The sequence below is a fragment of the Triturus cristatus genome, chromosome 4_1 (assembly GCF_964204655.1).
Source record: "Triturus cristatus chromosome 4_1, aTriCri1.1, whole genome shotgun sequence".
Lineage (NCBI taxonomy): Eukaryota > Metazoa > Chordata > Amphibia > Caudata > Salamandridae > Triturus > Triturus cristatus.
The window spans coordinates 1,326,346,044-1,326,360,259 of record NC_140585.1 but is presented as its reverse complement, the minus strand read 5'-3'; positions in this window follow the sequence as shown (position 1 = coordinate 1,326,360,259).

Sequence of the window (14,216 nt, the reverse complement as noted above, 5' to 3'; positions counted from 1 at the left end):
AAGTGGTGGTTGATTGTGGGACCTCAGTGGTGTGTTTCTAAGCCTCTGTACTTCGTGGCGGTCTGCGCTATCATCGCTTTTCTGCTTTCACCGATGAGGAGCCGACGTGTGCACCAAGATTGTGCCGTCGATCCGCTGCTTCAGTATAATGAACTGCGACATGGGAGCAACATGCTGTTCTGAGGAGGGATGGCTTTCATGCCAAAAGAAGTTCCTCATCGTTATCCAGCAGTAAGTTTCACTTACGTTTCATCCACATTGAGCATGCTACTGGCTCCCTTGCTCCTGGAACATAGCGCCTATACAATTAAAAATGTCAGCTGCATACTTTTCTAGGCAGTCACGGCTCTCGCTGACATTTCCCTCATCGTTGCGGTTACTCACGCTTGATCTTGCCGGTATGCCCAAGTGCACTACAATAACTGCATGGTCATGTAAATCCTTGCAATTTGGTGTGTAGTGTTCATATCACTTGTAACAATGGCTGGAGCCCTGCGGTTTTAGAAGTCTGTCACACTACCCGCCTGCCTTCCCTGCTGACCTTTAATGCAAACCAACGGCGGTGGGCTTTTATTGCATTCTTTAAGCATACTTGAGTCTTGAAGAGTCCTTTTTATTTAAGCTTAGCCTCACTTACTGAATGAGGAGCACATTGTCGATCTAAATCACTGGATATTGGATACAGGGGCGGGCAGTGCTTACCAGTGATGTCAAGTGTAATCCAGTGGAGTCTGTGGAATCTGTGGGGCTTATGAGCTCCTGTGTGTGCCAGTGGAAGCAAATAGATTAGCAAATCAGCAGAAGTTCCTCTTATTGCTTCGTCAAACATGGATAGCGCTGTTCTTATTTCACTGTGAGGTTTCAAAGCATTAACCTGTCATACAAGCCTGCATTCATTTGTTCTCTAGTTCGCAATATTGCAAGTAATACAACTGTGGGATTCTTATCTGCCTTTGACTAGTGGCTCTATTTGTTTTTCTTTTGACTTTCTGAGAGTCCTCTGTTTCAGTTTTTAGAAGTCAAGAAGTTATTCCTGATCTACAGGCAAGAATCCTGCTGCTTACCTTGTTTGTTATTCCTCCGATAAGAAGCGGTTCAGTCACTGTGAGCCACATGGCGGACAGTGCGAGTGTGAATTCAAGGACAGAGACTCTAAAGCGACCCTGAAACGGTCAAAGCAATCTCCACCCCTCCCGGACTCCATGATCAAAGGTAGCCCGGACTCTGCATCTACGTTGGAGGTCACTCTGCTCAAACTCAATACTGTATATGATATTGCTCAGAGCACGAAAACAAATTCTGATCTTCTTCCATTGGAAGTGGCGGCCATCCACAAGACTTTAAAGGTATGTCAATAAGAATGTCAAGTGCTGAGAGCAGAATTATTACGGTGGAACACTACACAAATTCTCAAGCCATACAGATCCAAAGACTTGAAAAGTCCATTTCAGCTTTGGGGAGAGAACTCACTGATCAGGAGGACCGTAACTGTAGGAGCAACCTGCGTATTTTTGGATTGCCAGATGAAATTGAATCCTCTGCCCCATCGGTTGCTGAATTTCTGATTTCTTGGTTACCGGAAGACTTTCAGCTCTCCTTCAATAAAGACTTTGAGATTGGAATAGCCCATAGGGTTCCAACGTTCAAGCCCTAAAATATGGCATATCTGCGACCTTTGATCCTTGCGTCATCAACACACGGAGAAAATATTAGCCAACATGAGAAAGATAGGGCATGTGGCATGATCACAAAATCTAAATTTCGCAGGACTAGCCAGAGAGACTATTATTCGTCACAAAGGTTTTCTGATTCTGCAAAAAAGATTGCTGGATTTGGGTATTATTTTCTCTTTATCAGGTCCTTTGATATTCAGGATAACTTTTAAAGGCCAATCAAAAATCTTTGTAGAACCTTCAGACTTGGCAACGTTCCCAGATAACCAATCTGAAATACAGATGGAAGCTGACGCTCTGTCTATTTTTCTGGTTCTTGAGTCACAGTTTATGTCCTTTTGGATAGTTTTGATGTTATTACTATCTGGTTCTCGAGTCACAGTTTTTATCCTTTTTGGATAGTTTTGGTGTTATTACTCTTGATATCTTTCTGGGCTACTGGATTCATATACTTTCTGTCTTAGCAGTGTATAGCTGTGTATTACTGTGACCACTCTTGTATCTGTTGCTTTATTTTCTTTCATTCTCCCTCACATTCATTTTCACAATTGCATTCTCACATCCACAATCATAATCACCTCACATTTTCTTTACCATGTTTCTTATCTCTGCTATCAGCACTTCTAGCCAATACATCGCTATTCATTCTCACTACATATGACTACTACATATTGATGCTGATATTTTGATTGTTCCTGTAATGTTGTCTATGTAGAGTGATTTATTGTCACTACACTTTGTCACTAGAGATTGTCATTTCCAGATTCTAACTATTATGTCTTCTGGTCCACTATACATGATTTACTCTGTTCACTCCTTTATTTTTTGGCACTCTCAGTGTCTGTACTGTCTCCTCCTACACCTGGAGTTGTTGGTTTTTATTGTTATTTCACATTTTCACTTATTCTGGTCTCCCTTTGCAATAGTCATGGTTTAAATCTGGTTAATTCTGCCTCGAATTTGATATAGCATGTTTTTCACCTTGGTTGTCTCATTTATACCATGTATACTATTTGAACCAATGTTGGCATTGCATATTTTTGTAATGGGTAGTACTCTTCTAAATACCTGCTTTCCCTACTGCTTTTACTGTTCCTCATGACCCGCCACCTGTGCTAATTATCCTTTCTGGTGGTATTTCTGGAGGTCTCTTTGTCAGGCCTTGCTCCATATTGTTGACGTCTTTTCCTTATGCAAGCTGTCTCTTACACATATCCCTTGGTGGGAGGGGGTCTCATCACTTCTCTGTCCTGGCTCGGGTGGGTATGGATCCCCAATTTCCCTTTTTCTTTTTTGTACAGCCCTTCTTTTCCCTTTTTCCTGTAGAACATCTGCTTTACTTCCAATGTTCTTCTTTGCTCAGTTTCACTCTAAGCTCATTACAATCCATAGTGGATTAAGTGATCTGTTTTTGCCGAAATGCTCTCCTAGAGGTTGTGTCCTTAAATACCAAAGGGCTGAACAACCCTGTGAAGAGGGACATTGTACTTCTCCAGATATTGCCTGCCTGCTCTGAAGGCCTTGGGGAAGCGTAATGGGGTTCTTGCCCTTATTTTTAAACAATATGATTTGTCCATAGTCACAGCGCAACATGACACTAATGGATGATGGCTACTTACTAGACTGACCAAAGGTTCTCAAGAGTTTTATGCCATGAATATTTATGCACCCAACTTGGATGAACCTGAGTTTTGGCATACAATCAACAAAAAACGTTCTGATACTCCTCTATGTTCTAAAACAATTGTAGGTGGGGATTTCAATCTTTCTGTGGACCCTATCTTAGACCATTACTCTGCATTCAGATACAGAGCCCCAAGGGCATATAAACAATTACTTAAAGTTTGCATGTCCCATCAGCTAGTGGGTGTTTGGAGACTACATAATCCACTGGGCGGTGACTTTATGTTCTCCTCTTCGCACCATTCCAGTTTTTTCCGCATTGACTATCTCCTTGTGGATGCCTCACTCCTCCAAGATACGTCTGATACACTGATCTATCTAATAGTAGTGTCTGATCATGCAGCAAACTCAATGTCCATTGTTAGCTTAGCTGTCAAGGGTGGGAATCACATGTGGCACTTAAATAGGGACATCTTGGACAATGAGTCTGATGTTCTTGATCTCCAACAAGAGATCAAGTTTTTCTTTCATGAAAATGAAAACTCTGTTACTTTCCCTATAGTCTAAGCCTGGGCGGTGAACTACGCTCCACTCGCGGAGTTTGCAAAGTTTCGGTAACTTCGCGGTTCGCGTAGAGCGCGAAGTTGCCGAATACTACGCAATCTACAGCGTAGCGTAGTTGTTTTTCTTCCTCGCGCGCTCAATATGCGTTCTCGCCCCCTCGCAGTAACGTCTTACCGTGATTCTGCATTCGCCGACTCGATTTTCTATCCGTTCGTGTGCACCACGAGATTTGTAATATGGCCGCCCGATCCCGCGAGAGTGTGCGAACGCGAACACGTCATTCAGACACGCAAGCTGACTTCCGGCAGCTGTCTTGGTAAGATCACGATCCCGAACACGCAAAAACAACAATCTGGCGAAGAATATCTCTCGAGCATCATAAAAACTTCTCGAAAATGATCATTTTGCTCAGAAAACTCCTCAGATTGTGATTTGGCTGTAGTCTTTTGTGCAAGGAGTCCTTTTTTTTTTTTACTATTTTTTTCAAGAGGAAGGAAGTGCCCCTGAGTCTCCAACTTCCTGTTCCTGTCCAGCCGGCTCCTCCCAGTGCTTTGTCTATGTGCTGTTCACTTTCATTTGGATTTGGAGCTGGGAGGATCACTTTTTGTGTCTGTCTGCTGCATCATATCATTGGATTGGATTTATTTGAGGACTTTTGGATTTGAGATTTAATTTTACAGGTAAGTTGGAGAATTGGTGTACATGTTTGTTCAATTGGGGCTTGTTTGTACCTACATTTTTCTGGGATTTTCATTGTTTTTAAAAATTATTGTTGCGGGTGGCCTGTACTTTTAATAGGGGCCTAGTTGTTTTTCTTTGAAATTTCAGCCAGTAGGCCCAGAGGTACCCATGGGTCCATGTTTCCTTGGTGTCTGTTGAATTTAAACATCATGTAGGGCATGGATGGCATAGGATTGAATTGCTAAATGTGGTTGTGCTGTAATTCACTGTTTGGATGTGTGTGTTAAATACCTTTGTTGGATGTGTGTGTGTGCTTGATGTGTAACTTCCCAATCCTTTCGTAGCCCTTTTGATTTTCATTTTTGTATTAAAGCTGTGTTGTTTAGCAGGCCTCCTTGTCTGGTCATATATAGGCCTGCTTCAGTTCATTGTTTTCCATGGCCTGTTGTGACTGTGAGTGACCATGTGGCTTGTGGCCATTTTGTGGTGGTAGTTTAGTAGTGTGCTTCTTTTTCCATATAGGCCTGCATGTCTTTTCTTTGTTCCCCTTGGATATTGCTTGTTGTTGTTGTGGCCTGGCCATGTGGGTGGCGGCCATTTTGTGAAGACAAGCAGTGTGCTTTTGGCATAGGCTTGCATTGTCTGTCTTCCTTTTCTTGTTGTTGTGGGTGGCCAGCGGCCATTTGTGGAGCCATCCAGGCAGTATTGTATTGTATTGTATTGTATGAAGATTTGTATAGCGCACAGTTGCAATTGCGACCCAACGGGTATCCAGGCGCTCTGACCGGATGGTTAAATTATTGCTGATACGGCGGATGAAAACATTAAACTACTGGAAAGAGCCAGGTCTTGAGGTTCCTTCTAAAATCCATTAATGGCTGCGTCTGCCTAAGTTCCAATGGAAGCGCGTTCCAGCTTTGGGCCCCAACTACACTAAAGGCCCTCCCTCCCAGCCTTGCCCGTTTGAACCTAGGCTGTGCCAGCAGGTTGGCCGTGGATGACCGCAACTGCCTTACGGGGGAATACCTTGAGAATCTTTCCTGAAGTGGAACCGGCCCTGTTCCGTGGAGTGCCTTATGGACCAGACATAAGGACTTAAAGAGGACCCTCTCTTTGACTGGCAGCCAGTGCAACTCCCTGAGTGCCTGAGTAGAAGATGAATCAAGCTTGAGACCGAGTGCCAGCTTGGCGGCGGCTGACTGGACTCTCTGTAGCCCCTGCAAGATGTATTGGGGGGCTCCGAGATACAGTGAGTTGCAGTAATCCAGCCTGCTGAGAATGGTACTTCTGACGACTGAGTTGCGAGATTCGGCAGGCAGCAGCGGAAGGATACGGCGTAGGAGTCGCAGTAAGCCGAAGCAGGCACTCGTGGTTTTACTCGCCTGGGAGTCCAGCTGGAGATTATTGTCAAATAGCACTCCCAGATTTCGTACTGTTGCGGCTGATATCAGTGGGGGCGCGTCTGGGGCGAGCTTAAAGTCCATTGGCAGATGGTGAGTCAGTTTCATAGGCGCAAAGAGCAACAGCTCGGTTTTATCCCCATTGAACTGTAGGCAGTTTCTCTGGAGCCAGTCCGTGGTCTGCCTCATGCAGCTCTGGAACTGTTCCAAGGGGACTGCATGTTTGCCTTCTAAAGAGAAGGCCAGCTGTGTGTCATCTGCGTAATTTATCAGCTCCACCCTGAACGCCTTGATGATAGGAAATAGCGGCTGCAAGTATATGTTGAACAGGGTGGGGCTGATGCTGGAACCCTGTGGAACTCCAAAGTTCACGAGGGTGTTCTCTGAGGCAAGTGGACCCATAGTCACCATTTGCTTGCTTTTGCCATTCAGTTCCAAGCTTGTGGCCTAGTCTGCCAGTAGCCCCAGAGGTAGTCATCATCAAATCATGGGTGCATAAAAACTGTTTGCGTTGTCTGTTGAATTTTAACACCATGGATGGCATTGGATTGAATTGCAAAATGTGGTTTTTTAAGTGGAATTTTGGGTGTGTGTTAATGAAATAGGGCTTTTCAGCCAGTAGGTAACCCTAGGAGTTCAGCTCGCGTACTTTTGGCAACTCTGCACAGCGCGATAACGCAGACTTACAGATTTTGTCTTCTTCACGCTCTCAATATGCGTGTTCGTGCACGCGCTAATGACTTTTTGAACAGTTCGCGATGCCAAACACGCAGAATTTGCAATCTGGCAAACAATATCTCGCGAGCAACATAAAACCTTCTCGAAAATGATGATTTTGTGCATTTTGCTAAAAAAAATCCTCAGGTTGTCATTTGGCTGTAGTTTGGAGCATAGAGCCACTTTTATTTTTTGTAAAAAAATTTAAAAGTGGAAGTAAATTCCACAGAGACTCCAACTTCCTGTTCCTGTCCTTTGTATTCACTTTTTTGTTATTATTGTGGTGGGTGGCCTGACCATGTTGGTGGCGGCCATTTTGTGCCTGCATTGTCTGTCTTGTATTCCTTTTCTTGTTTTTGTGAGTGGCCTGGCCATGTGGTGCTGGCCATTTTGAGGGACCAGCCACTGGGCTTTTGCCATAGGCCTTCAAGCTTGTGGCCTAGTCTGCCAGTAGGCCCAGGGGTACTACTCATCAATCATCATGGGTGCATGAAAGTTAAACAACTGTTTTTGTGTTGTCTGTTGAATTTTAACATCATGTATGGCATGGATGGCTTTGCATTGAATTGCAAAATGTGGGGTTTACTTTTTTCCTGGGGTATATTTCACTTTTTGGGTGTGTTAAATAAATGCCTTTTTTATGTGTATGTGTTCGTTGTTGTTGCTCCCTGATGCTGCATCCATCCCATATGATGCACACATTTTTATTTAGGGCAAACAGGCTCCACTGCATTTATGATTTTTTTCTTTGCTTTTCTTACTCTTCCTGAGTGTACACAGTACAGTACACCAGGAGCCCTGGCCTTGTTGTCAAAGTCACTTACTTAATAACATTTAATAATTGTGACCACCCACCACACGCTAAGAAGTTATATATTATATTAGTTTGATTGTACTATCTTTTGACTGATGTTCTTCTGGCTTCTTTGCTTTTAGGTGCACAAAAGACTGAGGAGGAGGTGTGTCATCATCGCCCGTTGTGGTGCCAGACCGACGTCCTGTTGCTGTACACGACGTGACGTGTGAGTGACCTGACCAGCCATCTCTGCAACTTGTGCAACTGAGTGCTGCTGACATCTGAAGAAGATGCCCCCAAAGAGAGCAGGTAGCAGGTCCTCCAGTACCAAGAAAATTGCCATTGAGAAGAAGGAACAGAAGAAGAAGGAAGTGTCACTTAAGTCTGGTGTGCCGCCCAAAACCTTTTTTGGGACACCAAAAATGATGCCTCCACCAGCGGTGTCCGGGGGCCAAGCTGGGGGCAGCACCTCCGCATCAGTGGGCCCAACCCACCAACCCAGGCCCAAGCAGATGAGTGTGGAAGAGGTATCCAGCCTAATGGTGGAAAGCAGTGCTGCTGAGCCTGACCTAAACTTAACGCTATCTCAAAGTAGTACACAATCAACGCAGGAGGGAACACAGCAGATAAGTGGTCAACAACAACAGCCGAAACCACCGCCCGCAATAGTAGTTGTTGTTCCTACCAAAATAGGGGCAGTTCAGGAAATTGAGCCTCATGCAGAGGAAGAAGAGGAAGCCACTCCTTCAGAAGTTCCATTGTCTTCCATTGTCTTCCAAATCCCCAGCGAGGAAAAGGAGGGTTAGTCCATCAAGTTCTTGGCCAAGCCCCCCTTCTGATGAGCTAGATGCCACTTGGAAGCCACAAACTGAGTCTGAGAAGGAGACGCGTCCCAAGATCAGGCTAGGGAAAAGGAAGGTTCCAGAAAGCCTTACACTTATGGAGGTTGATGTAGAACAGCAGGATGCTGATGATGATGAGCCAGTCATCACGAACATCACTCCCGTCCAAGAGGAGATGGAGACCAATATTATTACCATATCCAAAATGGCTGCGAGGGATGTAGCATGCATACCTCCAATACAGGTAACACCAACACGACCTCCAGCTTCCATATTTACATTAGCAAAGGGCCAGCAGCATCCTACATCCAGCGCAAGCACCACCTCAGCAGAAGTAGGTAGTAGTACTGCACAAATTCAACGCACACCCTCCAGTTCATCCGGCATTGGAAGTGGCACCTCCAGTAGGAGACAAAAGTTAAGCTCCCCAGTGTGGGACTTCTTTACAGTTAGCGAAAAGGAGGAGAACATTGCTATATGCTCTATTTGTCATACCTCTGTTAGTCGTGGTAAGCTTGGTACAAACTATGGTACCGAAGGCCAAATGATCCATCAGAAAAAACACCACGCAATGAACTAGGAGGACAACCTTCTACGCATAAAAACTGGAACCATTGCATTTGGTGGGGATAAACGAGTAGAAGAAGGTCTGCTCATGGTGGAACATGAAGAAGAGGGAGACATTCTCTGTGGTAGTGGTACACAAAGTAGCCCTGTCCCCAGCACTGCAGTGGTAACGCCCACATCCTCAGCAACATGTCAGTGGCACAAGAGTAAGAGTCAGCCTGAGACACCAAGGAGTACTGCATTGAAAAAAAGTGCGACGTTGAGCATAACAGGAAGGAATACCACGCAGCCTACCATTCTTAGCATGTTTACTAGGCCGGAGGGGCAGTACGAACGCAACCACCCAATAGCACATTTGTATAATGCGAAGCTGGCTAAAATGTTAGCACTAGACCTTCTCCCTTTTTCTTTTGTTGAAGGGGTGGGTTTTCTGGAATTTGTGACAACCATCTGCCCATTTGATCATTATCAAACCAGCTGATAAAGGGGGAGGTACGGTAATACTCAATAAAGATGACTATCACCGAGAATGTGGGCACCTATTAAAAGACACCAAGAATTACGAGTTGCTCACACATGACCCCACCTCCTCCCTGAAAACTCGCATACAATCTATAGTGGACGATGCGGAACACACTGGCCAGATATCTAAGAATGAGGCCAAATTCCTCACAACCACACACGGCAGAATACCATATTTCTATACTGTTCCCAAAATCCACAAGAACAAAACCCCTCCCCCTGGACGCCCCATCGTCTCAGGCATCGGGTCCCTATTAGAACCCTTGTCACGCTTCTGTGACCATTTCTTGCAACCATTGGTCCAGTCCACCAGCACATACCTTAAAGATACTAAAGACCTTCTAGGACTCCTAGCGGACATATACTACGATCCCAATACTTCCTTTCTAGTATCACTTGATGTAGAGAGCTGGTACACGAGCCTCCCCAAGATGATACCCTCAGAGTATTAGAAGAGGCTTTCAATGACTCTGACTGGCAATACCGCACCCCCCCTTCCTTTGTACTAAAATGCGCAACACTTGCGCTCAAAGAAAACTACTTCGAATACGAAGGGAAGCTCTATCTCCAGAAGTACGGCACTTCGATGGGGAGCGTTTTCGCCCCCAGCATAGCAGGCTTGTACGTATTCCATTTTGAGACCAAACATCTCCTCAATAACAATTTACCACGCATTCCTCAAATCAAATTTTACAAACGATACATTGATGACATCCTTCTGATCTGGGAGGGATCAGAAGAATTACTGGCCTCCTTCTGTGAATGGATCAACACGTGTGACCCCAACCTCAGGTTCACACACAGCTCAGACAGGCACCAGACCACCTTCCTGGACCTAGACATAAAAGCAGCATCAGGAGGCCTTATGAGCAAGACTCACTTCAAACCTACGGCTCGCAATTCCCTACTACACTTTACCAGTTTCCACCCCCGAGCCCTCCGAGAAAACCTACCGTATGGCCAATTCCTTTGTCTCCGCAGAAACTGCAGTGACACCAAGGATTACAAGGTACAGGCAACGGGGTAATGCACCCCTTTCCCATACCCAGCACCAAGCAAGCAACGTGCACTGCCACTCGGCAAGTTAAACCTACTAGCGTTTACTGGGTCCCTACTGTGACACAGCCCGACCATTTTAGTCAGTGGCCTCACGGTATCACCATCCAATTTGCCTGCTGCACTCACCAGGCACCCTACGTGCATAGTTTGCACTCCAAACTGTTCTATTGCTTAATTCTATTGCTTGTCTTGCTTATCACCACTTTGTCTATAGAGTTCACAGGGGGCCCTGCGTCCACTTAGCATTTGCTAGTGATTTGCCCTCGACAATAGCAGCATGCCACACAAGCACAGTGTGTGTGTTACCACAGGTACGACCGTCTGAAAGTGTTGGTTTCCTCACAGCACCTAAGATTGCATTTTATAGTTGCTGCGATACTCAGCACAATATGTCACTGTTATACATGTCTCTGTGCTGTCTTCTTCCTCCCACAGGTCTTTTTTAGCTGTGGTGTCCGCCATTGTGTAGACACCTGGTCCACACACCTTAGCGAGTGTGTAGGTAATTAACCTTTTTAATTTTTTCACCCATCACGTGGCACCCTTCACTTTGCCACTCACTGCACTCACTGGTCCTGACGAAAGCCCCTGACACCTCGATGAGGGCTGAAACATGTAGACCTACAACACATACAACTATTAGAAACTAATCTCTTTCGTAGTTGCACCACATAGTTTTATTTTTAATATATCCTGAGCCGCCAACAATAAAATTTCCCACGGCAAGGATTCTCAGAGATATTTTTAAACCTTCACTACATCACACCCTTGCACCAAACCAGCTCCGCTGTAGTCAGGCGTCGTAGCACAACCGGGGGGCATTCGGCCACCCGGTTGGGACCCCAATGATGAAGCATGACACCAACTAGGTTGGTGTGTGAGGGGGTCTTTTAACTTACCTAGTGGGTTCCCAAGCACTGTCTGACAGTGATCGTACCAACATCTTTGGGTTCGTCCAACTTTGATGGAAGGTTCCCAGCCGCTACTATTTTGCCAGAGTTGCTGTTCCAGCACTACATCACGATGTGCTGGAATTGCTTGGAAAAACCTTAAGACAGAGTGGTGTCCAGAGTATCCACCTGACAACTGACATGTGGACCAGTTGCCAAGACACTGATTACATGTGCATCACTGCACAATGGGTCTCTTTTTTGGGTGTTAGAGATAAGATATCTGCAGGTGTTAACACTGCTGAGATTTTTAATGACACTCGCAAACATGCAACTGTAGCCATGTTTGCTATGGAGAAATCTCATACTGCTGCAAACATTTTGGATGAGTTTAACAGCAAGGTCTTTGAGTGGCTGCGACCAAGAGGGCTTAACATTGGTTTTGTTGCCACGGACAATGGCAGTAATGTAGTTAGGGCCATGAAAGATGGTGGCTATTTCAGGGTCCCGTGTTTGGCACATTGCATTAACATTGTTGTTCAAGACTTTCTGAAAAATTAAAGCAAAGTCAGCAACTTACTGACCAACTACAGAAGAATATGCACACATTTCAACCATTCTTTTAAAGCCCAGAAGCAGCTGAGGGTCATTCAACATGAGCATAAAATGCCAGTCAAAGCACTCATCCAGGAGGTGCCAACACGTTGGAACTCAACTTATTACATACTTGAGCGTCTGTTTGAGCAGTACATACCACTCAATGCTTATGTCATGAAAAAGTCAGGAGATCCTACTGTAAAAGGCATGACCGTTGAGATGGCCCAATGGGACCTCGTTAAATGCCTGACAGAGATGCTACTTCCTTTTGAGGTCTTCACACGTGAAGTCAGCAGGGAGGACTGTACTATGGGCCAAGCTATCCCATTGTTGTACATGCTAGAGCAAGAGCTGAAGGAGATGTCTGAAACATACGCAAGTGTGGATGACAAAGTAGATGCATATTATTTGGCGGACACCTTAGCCGTTTGCTTATCTGAAAATACAAGGATTCAAAATAACATTGTGTCACATCGACATTACATTACTGCCCCAATTTTGGATCCACGGTACAAATTATTTCTGAACAGTAATGAAGTAATTCCTTTTTCAGAAGTGGATGTTGCCAAGTACAAAACTTTAATAACTGAGGAAGCCACTGACTTCAAAAACGAACGGCTCTTAATTAGAGGCCCGCCACCCCAGGCCAGAACAAGTACTATAGGGCACCCAGAGTCAAGTTCTACTTCAGAGCCTGAGAGCAGTGCGTCTGCCTCCCAGCAGTCACTAACACTACCAGCAATAACATCAACAACAGTACCAACAGGATCATCGCCACATTCGAAAAAACAGCAAGTGATTGGTTTCTACGGAAAGGGTTTTGTATGTCCATTGCTGATGCAAAGGCAAAAGAGGCCAAGCGAATCGGAGCACCCCTGAACATTGAGCGGATGGTCCAGGCCTATCTGGATGAAACAACAGAGGTCTTCATGGAGCAAAGCCCATTGGTGTATTGGTTTTGGAAAATAAGCCAATGGCCAGTGCTCAGCAGGCTGGTGATTAAGTATCTGGCTTTCCCTGTTGCAAGTGTCTCTTCTGAGCATGTTTTCAGTGCTGCTGGTGCCATTGTACCTGTGAAAAGGACCAGTCTCTCGCCAAAAAGCATGGAGAGGTTAACCATGATCAAAATGAATCAGCACTTTATACCACCGGAGTACAAAATACGTGAATCACAGCAGGAAGAGGAGAGCGACTTCGATGACATAAGTAGTGGGTTACATGACCTACTTCTGTCCGAACCACCAGAGTTTGAGGACGAGCTCCTCTTCCCTGACAACTAGGCTTTCAAATTGTTACTTTCTTCCTTCCTTTATTTGTGTGTGTATCTGTTTTTCTGGTTCAAATCTAATCACAACAAATCCATCACCACCGTCTCCTTTTTTTATTTCCCTATTGTAGTGGCACGTCTGTGCATAACTGTCCACTCCACTCCTCAGAGTCCTGCTCCATCTTCCTGACTCTCCCTAAATACATTTACAGCAAGCCAGACATTGGATGGAGATGGAGAATAGTACAATAAATGTTGCCTCTAACAGTTCCTCTATAAGAAGTAAAACGTGACTACAGCTATCTTCCGTTTGGTTTCCGAGCCGAAACTCATCACTGTCAGAAGGCTAGGCATCTGATCTGACAGCCAAAGAGAAGAGCAAGACAGGTAATGATTAATGAATGATGGCATGCATTGCATTGGATGCTTGCTTACTCCGAGTGAATGTGCATGAAGTCAAACTATACTAGTTTGTCTACAAAGTAAAAGTGACTCAAGTGACAGTCAATGTTTCCTTGTTGTTTAATAACCACATTGTACTCCTACTACAGCAGGTGCGGGCCAATAACTAAACCTGGTATCCATCCACCACTATTTCATAGGAGGACAATGTAAGGACTAGAGTCTCTCTAGCAATACCAATACCTAACTTCAGTTCCCTAAAGTAAACTCTTACATTAATCAGCCCAAGCTAGCGCAAAGTTGCAAACAAGTAAGAGTAGTGCCGAGCACCTGTGTCCTACAATCACAAAAGATTTTGAAACGTAATTTCCGTGCAATGTAAGCAGCAGTAATCTTGTCATTTGTCAAAAAATTATACACAATACTTATACTACTATATATTAGCTACTCACCAAGCCCCACAACCTCGACACCTAGCAGGTCCAACAGGTCGTTCTCCCGGTCCAGGATGTCTGACCACCGGTGGGCCAGCTGGTTATGGGTGCACCGGACCCCTGAGCAGTGAAACACTGCCCGGTGCACCTTCGCCCACCGACGGTGACGCTCCTGGGTAGGG